The sequence below is a fragment of the Orussus abietinus genome, unplaced genomic scaffold (genome assembly GCF_000612105.2).
Source record: "Orussus abietinus isolate OABI.00-Male unplaced genomic scaffold, Oabi_2.0 scaffold8, whole genome shotgun sequence".
In the NCBI taxonomy this organism is placed as follows: Eukaryota; Metazoa; Arthropoda; class Insecta; order Hymenoptera; family Orussidae; genus Orussus; species Orussus abietinus.
The window spans coordinates 844,104-859,164 of NW_019395997.1; the positions used below are offsets into that span (position 1 = coordinate 844,104).

General features: G+C 55.0%; 1 protein-coding gene across 6 annotated transcripts in view; it reads left to right on the forward strand.

Annotated features, from left to right (window-relative positions):
* The first annotated feature begins 1,173 nt into the window (after positions 1-1,173).
* Positions 1,174-15,061, forward strand: part of LOC105699470 (fat-like cadherin-related tumor suppressor homolog) — a 100,850-nt gene continuing 86,962 nt past the window's right edge. For all 6 annotated transcript variants that reach the window (XM_012424483.1, XM_023434139.1, XM_023434142.1 and 3 more), the window contains exon 1: positions 1,174-1,339. The gene's annotated coding sequence lies outside the window, so the exon portion shown is untranslated. The remainder of the gene's footprint in view (positions 1,340-15,061) is intronic.

Here is a 15,061-nt window from a genome sequence, read left to right on the forward strand (position 1 = left end):
AAAAAAATATTATCACTTTATACCACATTTTTGTCGACATTTCATGGTATTTTATTCCTCGGTTTCATTGATACGTGACGTCTTAGGGAAGTCTCATGGAATTGTAACTAGCCCTTATGGGATCATCAATTGATTTAGAGGTTCGTCTACTTTTTAAAGGGCTCGTAAAATTCTCGGGCTGAAATTGAAATCGATAGATAAATGGGATAAAAAATTACATGAATAAATAACGAGGAGGGACAAAGGGGCAGGGTAATCGAGGGTCGATCATCGAAATCGGGGGTCGCCGAAATAAAATTATTCCTCGCCGAGGAGGTCGATAACTCGTTATCGCAGGTGGAACGAATCCCTCCTCGGATCGAAGGATTGAATTAGGCGACCGATCGGGACACTAAACCCATTACACGAATGGCAAAGTAATCCCCAGATCGACGACCGATCTGCGAATGGAAGGAGCCCCGGGGGAAAGGGGAAATGTGGAAAAAGACCTCGAAAGGAGCGGAGCAATAAACTATGCCGAATATGTAAAATATGTAACCGAGACCGTTATCGAATCGATATCGAAACGAGACATTAACGGGAAAGAAATGTCCGATGAATTATTTCCACGGCGCAATGAGCCCCGGGTTAAATTCGCCGAATAATTCGCGGCCGGTCTAATGGAAAAGATCGAAAATCCCCCGTAAATTCCGCCGGCAACAAATCAAACGGCCTTTCTTTCATTGCCCAATTTCGGAGGCGAGTGGACATATTGATGGAATATTCAGTCGATTGATTTCCGCTGGGGAAAAGAGTCCGGCCAATCCGACGCGGGACTTTCCGATGGAGCGCTCGAGCGGAAAGGATCCACGGTGAAAGTGGCGCGCGCTTCGACTCGAAACCCTAGAAACGACTTTTGTCCATTAAATGCCTGATGTGGAATATTATATATCTATGTTTAGACTTATCTAAGCATATTAAGGTATATTCTGCCAGATTCGTAGAAATCGATGAATAATCCCGATCGAGGAGGATCCAAAGCCCGGAGCAGTGGAGGGGATGAGCGGCGCTCGGTGCGCATAGGCTGCGCGCAGGTTCTCGCGGTGGCCGCCTCGCGCGGCTGCGGGCGCTAGTTTCGGTCCGGCGCTCGAGGGCGACGCATCGTGGTCCCGCTGGGCTTTTCGTATCCGCGCGACGTCTGCTCGCAGACACTTTTTCCCGGGAGTTCGCGTAGTTTTGTCTCGGGAGTGTACACGGACCTCGCCGGTCCCAGGGCCGCCGACATTGTTTTACCTGCTCCGACATTGGATTACCTGAACAGAGCGCCGGACGGCCGCCACCGCATCGGCACGAGTGCTCGGTAAGCCGAGTAGGTTAAGGAACGCGAGCGCGTCTCTCCACGCGCGCCCCGATTGGCGGAGAGACGCTCGGCAACAGTCGCGCGTCCTTCCGCGACGTCCGCCTCGCATTTTTCGAGGGCCTTATCTCCGAGACCCGTGGGCCTAACCCATCGATCTTGGGACCAAAACGCGTGGGAATTTTGAAAGAATCTCCATGCCAGCGGAAAAGGCCCTGCGAATCCCCCTTCGCCCGAAAATCCCGGATTTTCCGGTGCACGGGTCGCCCTTTTTTCCCACCGTCCTCTCCTTAGATTCGCGGATTAAATCCCGGCTTTTCGAGGTTACCGCGTCCCGGGAAACTCTCTCTTTCTCTACCCCTGGGTATAATTTACCTCCCCGTTGCGGCCTTTTTTCGGGGGTTCCTTTTTTCTTCTCTCCCGTAATTTGGGGCCATTGTTGGTGGCCTCGGGTCCTCGAGGAACGCGGATATATACCGGGCACGGAGTATAGCGCGAGAAAGAAGGAAATTTATGCCTTCTCCTTGGACCCACTCGGCGAGGCCGGTGAATCTGGAATTCTTGGTTTCCGACGATTTCCGCAATGGGAATCGAAAACCGACGAGTTAATTCCCTTCGGGAACTTTCTAAGAACGATTTCCGCGCAAAGGGTCTCATCGAAAAACGGGTAAATTTCCGCTGCTTTCCCGTTTAACCTCGCGTTCTTTTCTCCCCGCTCCGGATGCGAATTCCTCTCCGTATTTCTTTGCATCCTTTTCATTTTAAATGTGAGAGGTCCGGAACGATTCGTCACCTGTTCCCGATTTTAATACCGTTTTAATCCACCGGAGTGCATTTTGAAATTTTCTAGTACAAGGTGAAATTTTTGAGCCGCGCTTTTGGAGCGATTAATTGTGTTAAAAAATTAGCGACTGAAGGGGTGGACTTTCGAGGCGAGGTCTCCGTACTATTATGCCTTGTTTCCTTATTTTTCATTTTTAAAACGAAGATCATGAGGCGCACTTTCGCCGGTGGTTAATCATACCGAAAAATGTTTACAAACGCGGAGATCGAATTTCGAGCAGGCTCGTCACGGTTGCGTCATTCCTTAAGTTTTACCAACGGTCCAGAAATTTCGGAGAAACGCGGTCGCGGTTTTATGTTTTCGTACCGTGTCTTTTGGGTTTCATAAAACCGAGCTAAGATGTATATGCTATTTTTTTCTTTCCCTTCTTCGTCCCGGGGAATGCGTATCCCCGTTGTTTCCAGCCGGCACTTGCTCTCACTCCCTGGTACGTCCAAGGACGAATTAATCCTCGGCCCGAGGAAATGTTTATACATTCGCGCGTTCGGCGTTTTTGCCCTTCCCCGGTTTCTCGGAAAAAATACGGGGCGAGGCCCGCGGAGGGAAAGGGCGCGCCACGTGGAGGATAAATTCGAGCCCAAGGAGGGGAATGTAGATCGAGGGCGTACCGAGGGACTGATTCCTCGGCGATGACGGTACTCCACGATTAATCCCCCTTGGATGTCCCCTTTTTATCGGGCTACGAATCGCGATAAGGCCGAATTATTCTACGGAAAGGCGAGGGACAGGTTCCCGATAATTCCTCGCGACGAGAGGCCCGCGGCCTCGGCGTCCCAGAGGCGCGGGCCTTCGGGGGCATTCGGGGACCTTCGGGGGCCTTCGGCCGCCCTCGCGCTCCCTCGGCGGCACTCGCGCTCCTTCGGCCCCGCTCGGCACCGCGCGCGCCGGGCACGCGGAGCCGGTGCACCGAGTCAACAAACTCCCTCGATGGAGTCGAGACGCTCCGGGCGCCTCTCGTCGCGCTGCCCGCCGCCGGGGAGGGAATTTCGGAGCAGGCCTCCTACTCCTCGTCGGAAAGATAACCCCTACGGACGTTCTCTCGCTCTGAGCCCTTCTGAGGTACTCCATTTTTTATCCTCCACTATCGGGAAACTCGGTGCAGTCTCGCGCCAAATACACTAAAACGGATGCGCGATCTGGTAACACAGATTTCTGCGATTTTTCCCCCTTTCCCCGAGAAAGAGCGATCCACCCCCCTTTTTTTTTGTATCTGGCAAAGACGCTGATTTCTGCGACTTTTCTATAATTTTTTTTTGTTCTTGGTTATTCGTTATCATTTGCATTGTTTGTCATTTTTTGGATACAGTCTTTTCCTCGTTCGGTAGCGGCGGTTGGCCATTTGCCGGTACTCCTTTCCTTTCTTTCCCGTTTCCTTCCTTTTTTTTTCTCTCTCGTCCACTCGAGGCACTAAATCGCGTCGTTCCTCTTGAGCCCCGACCGTTCGACTTTCGGGCCCCGGGTGCTCCTCTCGCGTGTTTTGATCGCGAAAGTTGGCACTCTCCGCGGAGGGGCCGGCTCGCAGCCGGGGCCGATACGAGTTCCCGGCTCGCGCGATCCATTATCGCGGAACGAGTTCTCTCCGCGAGCGCCCCGCGAGAAACCAGTTTTCCCCCGGGACCTTTTTTTACCCCCCTTCCTCCCGTCCGCGGGCCGCCCTTCGGACCGAAGGATGCCGGAAGAGGCCGGAAGGGGCCGAGGGTGGCCGAGGGCGGCTGACGGTGGATGATAGTACCCGGAGGTAGCCGAAGGCGACCGAAGGCGCCCGAAGGAGCGGTGGAATTTCGACCTCAAAGCCCTTACAAAAGACCGCGATCGAGTATTTCCTTACCTAATTGTCTCTGCACCGAGAGGAATTGCCATTGAACCGCAGAAACGTCCCGTTAACTCGAGGAATAATTAATTCCACTCAAACTGGAACAAAGGGTCATCCTAGGAAACGTTGCGTCCTATTTATTGGAGCGATATAATTATCCTTGGAATCGAGGAAGATTTTTCATCGGTTCGACGGAAACGTTTTCTCCGTGTATCTATTCCATCTATCTTTATATATGTACTTATATATATGTGCGTACGAGTAGGATATAAAATCCCATTTTTCCTGGTCTCTCCTCCCCCCTTAACCTCGGACCTTCGACCTCGGTGGACGCGCTGGAAAATACCTCGAGAAATGGCCCTCGCGCCCGATGACGCGCGGCGCGCGACCTGAAAAATGGGGCGGAAACCGGGAAACCGGGGGGAAACTTATCGACTGCGGGGTTTTCTCGCTCCTATCCTGTCCCTCCCCGGGAGGAAAATGCGGGAGGAAAAATAGACGCCGGTGGATAACGTCCCTCGTTACGCCGCCCGTCGCGGTGTCTCCATTATGCGCCCGCGAATCTACCGGTCGAGGGTTGATTTATCGCTTTAATCCATCCGAGTGAGGGATTCTTCTTTTTTTTTCCCCCATGTTTTTTCCTCTTTTCCTCGCTCCTTCGCGATTAATCCAAGTGCACGGGGCGTCCCGTTGACGGGGTGTGCGTTTTGCATTTCCTCCCTTCCTACGATGTTTCTTCTTTTTTTTCCCCTTTTTTATTGCACCGCGGTGAGAGCGAATGAAATCTTCTTCTTTATTTTTTTTTTCCGCGTATTTTTCATTTTGCCTCTTGCAGGACGAACGATGGCGAACTTGGCTCTGATAAGGGATCGAGGAGATGATGTCGACGCGGGGAATTTCCTTTGTTTCTTTTTTCTTCATTTTTAAGCCGATCGGTGAATGACGAATCGCCTCGCCGGGACGCGACAAATGTTGGCGAGAAATTTCGCGCGGAATCGTCTCCTCGTCACCAGGACCGTCCATTGAATTTCAATTGGGCCAGTTTGGCCATGACTCGGGCATTGTCCGATCGACCGGCTTCTCGACGGCCCTTTTTTCTTCCTTCGCCTCCTTATCATAACCTCTCCTCCGGCGGCGGCGCGGAATCAATCGACTCCCTCTAATGGAGAGGGGAGCCCCGCGACGAAGCCGCGCTTCATTAGCGCCGAGTTCCGGCCAACCGCTGCGAGATATCGGAAAACGCTAACGGGAAAAGTTGTCCAGCGGCTCGAGACGAGCCCTTTTCGTCCTGGCCGATTTTTCCGGTCTCACGCCGTTCGCCCGGAAACTCGCACTTTTCCCTCTCGAGTTCGATCGTTCGACCACCCGGGAGGCGTCTCCGTTTCCCGGCGATTTGCGGCTCGCCCAGGCCTTCCACGAGGAAACACCCCCCTACAGGACTTCTCCGTAGCGATGTTAGGGACAACTTTTCCCTCTGGCATTTTCCGAGATTCCGCGTTGTTTCCGCCGTGGAGGGAAAATGTCCCGGTCGGGCCGCTCGATTTTGGGACGTGGGTAGACCCGGCGCTCGACGACGAGACTGTCGCCATTGGGCCCAATGTGTGGGCCCGATGTGTGTGTGGAGGGGCCCCGGTCGTACGGGCATACTCGTGGAAACCGGGAACGGGGGGAAAGAGAGGGGAACACGTCGGCAGGTGCGGCCGGCGTCATCGCGGTTTCGAGCGAGGTCGTCGGCGTCGCTCCCGGAAGACGGGCCCCTATGTTGGGACTCGACCGATCGGGACCCCGGGCCAGGGAACCGGGAACAAGGGGAATCGAGGGAACCGACGGAACGCCACCAGAGAACCGTAAAATCCGGGATACCTGTAGGAGAGAGGAGAGGGCAAGCTCGTAAAGGCGAGCGGTACGCCGCGGTAAATATGGCGGCCAGGTCGGGCATAAAGACCGAGCCGCGTCTCTCTCTCGCTCTCTCTCCCTCGCCCTGTAATGCCCGGGAACAGCTGGCGCTCGTCGAGGGTCGTCCTTCTCCCCTATCTCTCCCTATCTCCTGCCTCGTAGTCCTGGTCCTAATTCCCGGAATCCTCGGGAACGTCCCCGGGATCTTCGAAGTGTGCCAGGGATCGTGAGGCCCCTTCTTTATTTTCTTCTCTTTCCTTTTTTTTCCCTTTTTTTTTTTTCTAATAATTTTCCGCCTCTAATCTATGGAGATAGCAAGGGGACTTTCCTTTCCTCGTGTTTCGGGCGTCTCTTGGAATCTCGTCGGGCCCCTTTTTCCTTAGTTTTCTTATTTTTCTGAATTTTAATCGAGGAAGAGAGAAGACGACTGGGATTTCCTTCCCTCGGTGTTGGGCCCCGTTCTATCCTGGTTTCGAGTTTTATTATTTCCAAGCGATTCACGCTCGAAATCTCGTCTCGGGCCCATTCCGGGCCCCGATTTCAAGGAGGCGGCCCGGGGCCCGCGAAGGTGAAAGCGCGAGAGAAGTGAGTCATCGCGGCCGAAACGCGCGACGGGGCCCGACCTCTCGGCCCCTTCTCTCCGGGGTCCCTGAAAGGGCCCGGGAACGGGGCCCTGCGAGCGGGCCCCGAGGTTGCACCTCGCCCTTCGCCGGCGAGATGCACCGGCGGCTGCATCTCCCGGCTCCCTTTCTCCCGAGGTCTCTTTCTCTCCTCGGGACCGTGTCGACCTCCTTTGTCCGCCGGCGAGAATCGGGCCCCCGAGGAATCCCGCTCCCTCCCCCTGTTAATGGGCCGCGACAGGTACCCCTTGGGACAGGTTCGGGGCCTGATAAATTTCAAGGTCGCGAGGGGTCCCCTCCCTCGGATTCTCATGATCTCCCGATTTCCCGAAAATGCCCTCCCACCTCCCTCCCAAGAGGGTGGTCTCTCGGGACATCCCCCGGGAAGAACTCCCGACGTTGAGAGATTGCATCCTTCCCCGAGGTGATCGGGAAATGAGATTTCTTCTCGGAGTCCCGCGGGATATATCGGGAGGTGAAGGGGGGGGGGGGGCAGACTTCGATTTGTCAAGAACGCCGGAAACAGGCGTTATTGCATTATTTATCTCTCGATCGCCGGCTATTAATAGACGTTCGGGACCGTTCGTCATGATTAATCGAGGAAGGAGAGGCGAAAGTCCCGAAGGTGCGTCCCTCCCTCGGGAGACGTCTCCAGGGAGTCCAGGGGGAGTTCGATTCCTGGGTTGCGGGCTCTCTTTTTTTTTCCCTCCATTTTCCACCTCCGCACTTTTCCTTCCTCTTTCCACGGTCCGGTGTCCCTGTCCCGGTCCTCTCTTTCCGCTTTGAGAGATCAAAGGCGGATTCGACGCGAAATCCGGCCGCCATCTTGGATTGCGATCCGAGCCGGTGGACCCGATAAAATCGTGCATATCGCATGTAAAAGGAGCGTAAAGGTTTACGTTTGTGCGTATGCACCTTCGTAGAAATATTTAGTATACGTGTACCGCGTATGTTTGGGCATGTGTACCGCCGGGCTTCTCGAAATCTCAAGACCCCTTTTTGTATATCCTGCCGTGTATACGCGGTAACCAAGATGGCGGCGTTTATTTTCTCGGGGCCGACTCGCGTGAGGTCCGAGACGAGCCTCGGCGTGTAAACGACGGAGGGCTTTTCTTTTGACCCTCCTCCCCTCCTTCCCGCTTGTTTTTCTTCCCGTTTACCTCCACCTTGTATGTATATGCGTATATGTGCCCGTGTATACATATTGGACGCCTTGGATGTATATTGATTGTATATGCGAAGGGAGTCCACGGGAGCTGTGCACCGACTATATCCACTTCTCTCCCTCGCTCTCTCGCGTTTCCCTGTATCTCCGTCCCTTTTTCTTTTTCCTCTCTTTCCGTATCTCTTTCTCTCCTCTTCTCCCTCTGTTTCTCCTCCTCCGTCCCTCGTTCGCGCACGTCCGGATGTGCAAACAAATTTCACGCGCGATTCCCCGTAAAGGGTTCTCTCCTCCTTGCCCTGGATTTTTTTTTTTTACCTCCTTATTTAATGCCGGATTTTCATTTTTCCGCGGTTTTATTATTTTTTTTTTGTTCTTTCAGAACGCTCTTGGGAAATTTTTTTTCCTCGTTCCTCTTCGCTTTTTCGGGAAATCTCTCTAGGAGTGACCTTCGGAGGGGCCTTTATTCATTTACTTTATTCATTTGTTTCTTTTTTTTTTTTTTTTCGGTCGGCATATTAATTAGAGGGAAAAATGGGAGAGGGAGGATTTCGAAGCTCGACCCCCTGGACGGGTTTTCGGGTTTTCATCTTTTTCCGGGCATTTTGCGGCCTCGCTCTTTTACCCCTCCGGAGAGGGGGAGACAGAGGGAGAGAGAGAGAGGAATTTAATTGAAACCCATGCAAACGTGCGGCCGACCGAGTGAAATGAAACGGGTCGAGTGGGGACGGTAAATAAAAATAAATTGAAAAGGAGTATCCGCTCTTGACGGGGGGCCTGTGTTTTCCCTATTTTCCTCTGTTTCCCCCGCGGTTCCCTCGATTTTTTTTTTCGATTTTTTTTTTGTGGGGTTTTTCACTTTTCCTCCCCGGGGACCCTCTTCATCCCGGAGATTTTTCGGCGCGCGTATTTTTCCAGAATTTTATCCCCCCTGGTGGTAATTTCCTTTTCCTATCCCCTTTTCATTTTAATTTCCCCTTCTTTTCGTTTTTCCTATTTCTTTTCTCCTCCTCGAGGGAAGGACTGTGGGCGCGGTTTTTTCGTCTCCTTTCGCTCTCTTTTTTTTGGCCCTCTTTGTCGGTCGCAACAATTGGCCCGAATTCCCCAGAGAGTTTTCTCGCCGGCGACAATCGAGCTTCTCTCGAGAAGGCTCGTTCAATCTCTCTTTCTCTGTCTCTCTAGATATCGAGAGAGATGTCCCTCTCTTTTCGACTTCCCCCCCTGGTTAAATCGCTCGACGAGTGTTACGCGTCGACGGCGGTTAAGCCCTGTTAACTTCGCTCCGAATACCTCTGTATATACGTTTAATATACTTGTTCACGTGCGTGTACTCGGAGAGATTCGTATCCGACACGTACTACTTCGCGCGCACGGGTTCGCCCGAATCGCGCACGCGCCAGGACTCGCGGCGATAAGAGCCAGATTCGCGCGCCCCGTCCCGGGACTCTCGACCTTACCGCCGCCTCGACTCGCGATCAGCTGTTGCGCCCGCGGAATCGCCGCCCACCTGTAATCGCCTTATCGCGCCCCTCTCGATGTAAAAACCCGGAGTAAAGTGATAATTCCATTCATCCGCTCTCGTTTTATCATACTTCCCATAAAAATCGAGGAGTTACCCCTCCCAACCCCCTTCGTCGATATAAAAGCGAGGGGAAAAAGTGATAATTCCATTCATGCTCCCTTTATATCAGTCTTTTCATAAAAATCGAGGAATTTCCTCCTCTCGACTCTGCGATACATAAACGGGGGATAATACTTTCACTCGGGCTCCCTTATCATCATTGTTTTTCATAAAAATCGAGGAATTTCTCCCTCCCGATAGAAAAACCAGGAATTGAGTGATAATTTCTTTGACCCTCTCGTATGACATTTTCCTCCCGAAAATCTAAGAATTTCCCTCGGTCTCCCTTATCCTCCCATTTTTCCCCGCGTTATTTTTACTTCGCCCGGGTTCCTCCTATCTCTTTCGCCTTTTTTCCGAAAAGTGACGTTAAACGCCGGGACAGGGGTGGAGGGAGCCAAGACGGAGGGCATTATTTCCTGGAGGCGAGGGCGGGCTTATCAAGGCACAGCTGCCGTCACGGTAATAAGCTCTTCGAGTTCGGTGCACGGGGATCTCCCTCGGGAACACCGAGGTGCCATTAATTCCCCCCTCCCCTGTCCTCCTGCATTTTTTAGGACGCGCGAGAGTCGCGATCACGGTCCTGAAATAATCACCCTATTTAGGGGCGACATTTTCAGGTGTCCTCGCGAACAGGTGGAAGGTTACTCCTTCAAGGTGTTCCCGAGGGAGGGAACCGTAAGACCTTAAGTCATCCCTGAAATTCCCTTATCTGGGGTGCATTTCCATTTTCTACGTTTCACCTCCCACGGGGACATTTGTTTTTCTTCCTTCCGCCTGTAATTCGGAATTTCTTTTAGCCAATCCGCTTTTTACGGGGGGTCGCTCCCGGTTTATTTAGAGGGAATGTCGTAATCAGCAGTCCCTTTGGCGGCCTCGATTGTCGCCCTTTCCTTTTTCCCGTCGTTTCTCCTTTCTTTGGGGGGCTCTTTTTTTTTCTCTACGCTTTTATCTTTCTTTTTTAAAGACGGTCTCACTTTGAGCGACGACCTGCGGAATCCGGCGCCGTGGGGGAGAGGCCGTGCGCGACGACCCGGCGTGTCATTACCGTCATTACCGTCATTACGAACATTACCGGCATTGCCGAGCTCGTTAGTCTCGTTTATATTCACGCGGTTCTCCCGCACGTACCGGCGGGAGGGGGCGCGTTATCCGACGACGAGGCGCGTCCGCCATTTTGGTACCGACTGACTTACGGGGTGAGGGGCTTCACTTCGTGTTTCCTCTCCACTTCGGGATTTTCGCCCCCCCATGTTCGATCCGAGGATCTTTGACATCTGATTTTGAAAATACTTGTTCCGGTGCCTATCTCTGGAATAAGGATTTTCCCCCTCATTGTTGGATCCACTTTCGGTCTAATACTTTTCGGCTCGCCATTTCGGCCCCATCTCTGGATCCTCTTCGAGGGGCGCCTCACCCCCAGGGGTTCCCGTTTTACTCCCTCGGGCCCCCCTTTTCGCCCCGGCCAGGGAAGGGTGCATGGCGGTTCCCGAGGGACCCCACGGGGGAGTCCCGATTCGGGGCACCGATTGTCTCTCGCATGGCCGCCCTCGGGTGCAGGGGAACGCAGGAATTATCTGGGGGGGCCCTTTTGCGAGGGCAGCGATTATTAGGGCGAGCCGCACCCCTGCGGAACTCGGGCCGCGTGATTCATCCCGGCGAATCGGGGGGAGTTTCCTCTCCCTCTCTCTTCCTGGTCCTCGATGCCTCTCTCTCTCTCTGCCTCGTGCACGGATCCATAGAAATACGATGTTGAAGGGGCTGCCCGGCTGCCCTCCGCTCCGACATATCCCGAGCGCCCCTTAACCCCTCGCAGCCGCGTTTTCCCGCTGTTTGCGCGAGCACACGCGGTCGCATCGCAAAACGCCTCGAATAAAAGTTCCCGGCCGTTACCTCCTGCGCAACTTTCTCCTCGGCCACTTTTCCCTATCTCTCGCGGTTCGCCCCCCGTTACGCGGCGATCTTCGCGCCCCGGCCCACCCCTGGCGACTCGATCCCCCGCGCGCGGTTTCCGCGCGCCCCGTCCGCGGTAGCGAAAAACGCCCCGAACGAAACTTGTCCCTCGCTTCGTTCTGCGGAACTTTTGTCAGAGGCGTTTCCTCCGATCTCCCTCGGCCGAGGCGGAAACTCGACCGTCTCGAACCCCCTGGCTAGCCACGTACCGCGTCTCTCGCGGCCGTGCCGCGGCGAAACGGCCGGGGTGTACGGTTTCCCCGCGTGTATACATACCCGGCGATCTAAACGAACGAGTCCGCTCCCCTCGCTTTGTCGGCCGCGAACCGCGACAAAAGCGCGTCTAGCTCGCGCCAACGGCCTGCGGCCGTTCCGCATCCCCCCTTCTCCCGCCCCTAAAAAAATCTTTATCCTCCCCCCTCAAATCAATCTCACCTTCAATTCCTCACTCCATTATCGACCCCGCTCTGTTATCTTCCTCCACTCTCCCGATCACCGAAATTTGCAATTTAATTCATAAACTGGGGGGAGGGGGGGGGCACCCCCTTGTTTAGTCGGTTTAGTGGGGGGAAACGGGCCGATTTGTCGGCAGGTCGGGGGCGCGGCGTTTACGCCGGAAGTGCTCGCTCCACAGGCGGAAGGGGGAGGAGAGGGGACGCGAATTAATATGCAGCGGGCGGCGCGGCGTGACGGGAGGGGGTCGAATCATCGCCCCCCCCCATCCCTATCCCGAAACTGGATCCAGCCACGTGCGATACTCTCGACGATTCGTGTAATGCAAATGCCGTTATAAATCAACGTCCCCCCCCTCCGAAATCCTGGGAGGGAGGGAGAGGAAAGATGTCCCGCCCGCGGGCGAAAAATCGCGAAAAATCGCGGAAAATCGCGTCGGACGAAGCGGAAAAAATTCGGACGACACCGGAGAGGAATTATCGGAGGAAAAATATCCTGAGGTTTTCATTTCGGGGGAATTTTCAGGGGGGGTTGATCGCCACTGGGAGCTGGGGGGCTGCGGTCTCTCTTTCATCGTTTCTCTCTTTCTCTTTCTCTCTCTCTCTCTCTCTCTCTCTCCCCTTCTCCCTATGTATGCGCACGGTAAAACAACGTAATGAAGCCGAGAGCCGCGGGGCCGCTCTTCCCCCCCCCCCCTTCTGGGGGGGGCGGGGGGAAGGGGGACGGCCCGCGACGGAACGTTAGAAACGCGCCCGGACAAAGGAGCGCCGCGGCAGCGGCGTAGGTCGCTCGCGGAATGCGCGCGGAATGCCCGGGCGGAATCCGCCCACGGATTCCCCGCGGCGGAGGGTGGCTCGCGCGGGTCCGAGGATCTCTCTCGGTTCCTCTCGATCTCTTATCGTTATTGGGATCGTACCGTGGGATCGGCTGATATCACCTTTACGCCGGGGAAGGTGTTCCCTCCGCTGCGGAAAACGCGGGGCGGCCGCGTGCACGCGCCCGCCGGAGCCGGCACGAGCGTTAAATCGCGCGCCCACGAGCCGTGCGAACGCAGGAAACGCGCGCCGGCTTTCTCTCCCGCCCCCCGCGGTCCCCGTCGTCGGCCGGTGTTCCCCCTCTCCGTCCCTCCTATCGCGGGACGCCTCGCTCCGTCTCGCTCGCGCAACCCCTCGAGCGGCGGAACCCGATCCTTCCGGGCGAGGAGTGGGGGCGAGACGAGCGATCGAGCGAATCGAGTCCATCGGCTCTCTGGTTGGATTACGCCGCGCGCGGATTACGCGCGCCCGGCCGAGCGTAAGCGGGCCTTGTTCCCGACGGGTGACCGCGCGAGACGAGCGGCGCCCGAGAGGACCCGAGGGTAGCCGAAGCCACTCGAACCCCCCCGATCTAAGGAGCAGGGGACGACGCGAGGGATGGAACGCCGCCATCTTTCGTTGCCTACCTTTTCGCCCGTTCGCGAACGCAGAGACGATCCAAATTATATTCAAAGCGTACCCTTCCGAGTTAACCGTAAGTCCCTTTTGACGCGTGTGTCCTTAAGGCGGGATGAAAATGGAAAGTGGATCTTCTAGTTTCTTGATATACTTTTCGTCGCGACGGCATTCTGGGAGGTGTAAGTTGTCGCGGGTACCCGAAGGCGCCCGAGGGTTCCCGAAGGCACCCGAGCCGCGCTGCCTTCCTGTCCCGCCCGGCGGTTAATTGGGCCTCCGCTTCCGCCGACGACGGACGTCGGCGTCGATCGCCGATCGTCGATGGAGTCATTATCGGCCCGAGGACGCCATTAACGCCGCGCCCGAGGTATAACCGGAGGACCGAGAGCGATTCCGACGCCATTGCCGGGGCACGCGTTACGCCCTGTCGGTACACACGCAAACCGCGACTCCATTGTCTGCGGGAGGGGGGGCCCTCACGCGTTATTCGCCGACCGGGGGCAATGAGTCTCGCGTTAACCCTAACCCGACGCGTGCGTTCCTTTCTTCCTCCCCTTTGTTGTCGTCCCGGCCCTTTATCTTTATTCCCTGTTTTGTTCTTTTTCTTTTCTTTTTTTACTTACGAATTTAATTCCCCCCGCCCGCCCGATTCGAGTTGCTTTACTCGCGGGGGACGAGAGGACGACCGGGGCTGATACGAGGGCCGTTGTAACGGAGACAAACCGGGAATTAGCATCGGATTAGCCGACTTACTTATCATACGCGGCCTCGACGGGACGTGGGGACCAGTTGGGAACCAGTTGGGAACCAGTTGGACACCGGTCGGGAACCAGAACGGAACCCACGGACGGATCCAGGATTTCGCCCGCGGACTTTCGATAAGACTACTCCCTCCTGGTAACCCCGCGCGTAATCACTCCCATTCATGCCGGACCCTCTCCGAGCCGGACGAGAGCCAGCCTTATCAATGATTACGCACCGGTCCGGAGACTCTCTCGAAACGTCTCGGCGAATCCCCATTCATGGAACTTGTAATAATGGTTGTGTGTGATTTTAAGCGGGGATGGGAATTTAACAACGGTTCTAAGGACGTCTCTTGTACGTCTGTCTATCTATGCGCGAATAGGAATTTTCCCGAGATAAAATACCCGATGCATTTCATTTGGATGCTACTTGATGATGTGCTTATCAACCTATATATGTCTGCTGTAATTATTACCGGTATTTTTTTTTTTTTTTTAATTTCATTTTGCGAGGCAATCCCGCAACTCGTCGAATTGACGGTTACCGTCGGTTAGAAACTCAAGGGAGGGATTTTAAAGGGAGACGTTTAAGGGAGGGATTTAAAGGGGGAAATTCGAGGGAGGTAATTTAAAGGAGAGTCAATTAACGAGGGAGGCGTTTAAGGCGTTTGAAAAGGGAATTTTCGAGGTCGGCGCTCTGAAAGGGGAAAATGTCTCGCCGCGGTCAGGGGACGTTGCTCTTGTCAGGATTTTCCAGATTTCGGGGACGGGGGCGATCCCCCCCGGAAGGTCGCGGGGGGTTCCGCCCCTTCTGGCGAGGCTCCAGGATCGATGCGTGTCGGCTCCGCGCGAGATGAATGGGCCGGAATAACCGCGCGGGAGAGCGAGCGTACGCGCCGGGACTCCCGCCTCCCGAGGGATGCCGCGGCAGCCGGGGAGCTTTTTCTCCCCGTGTCCCGAAATCCCCGGAACCGGGACCTCTCCGATTTTCTCCCGAAATTTATCTCGACCTACCCGAGATCCCTCTGTCCCTCTCGGATGTCCTCTCACTTGGCGGCGAATTTCCTTCATTGGAAATCTCGCTTCGGAGTAAGAGGGATTTCTTTGCTAATTTATGAATTTCCCCGGAAGATCTTCGGATATTCATTTCGAGTTGATCGGAATGTAGGATTTTCGGTCGCTCCTCGGGA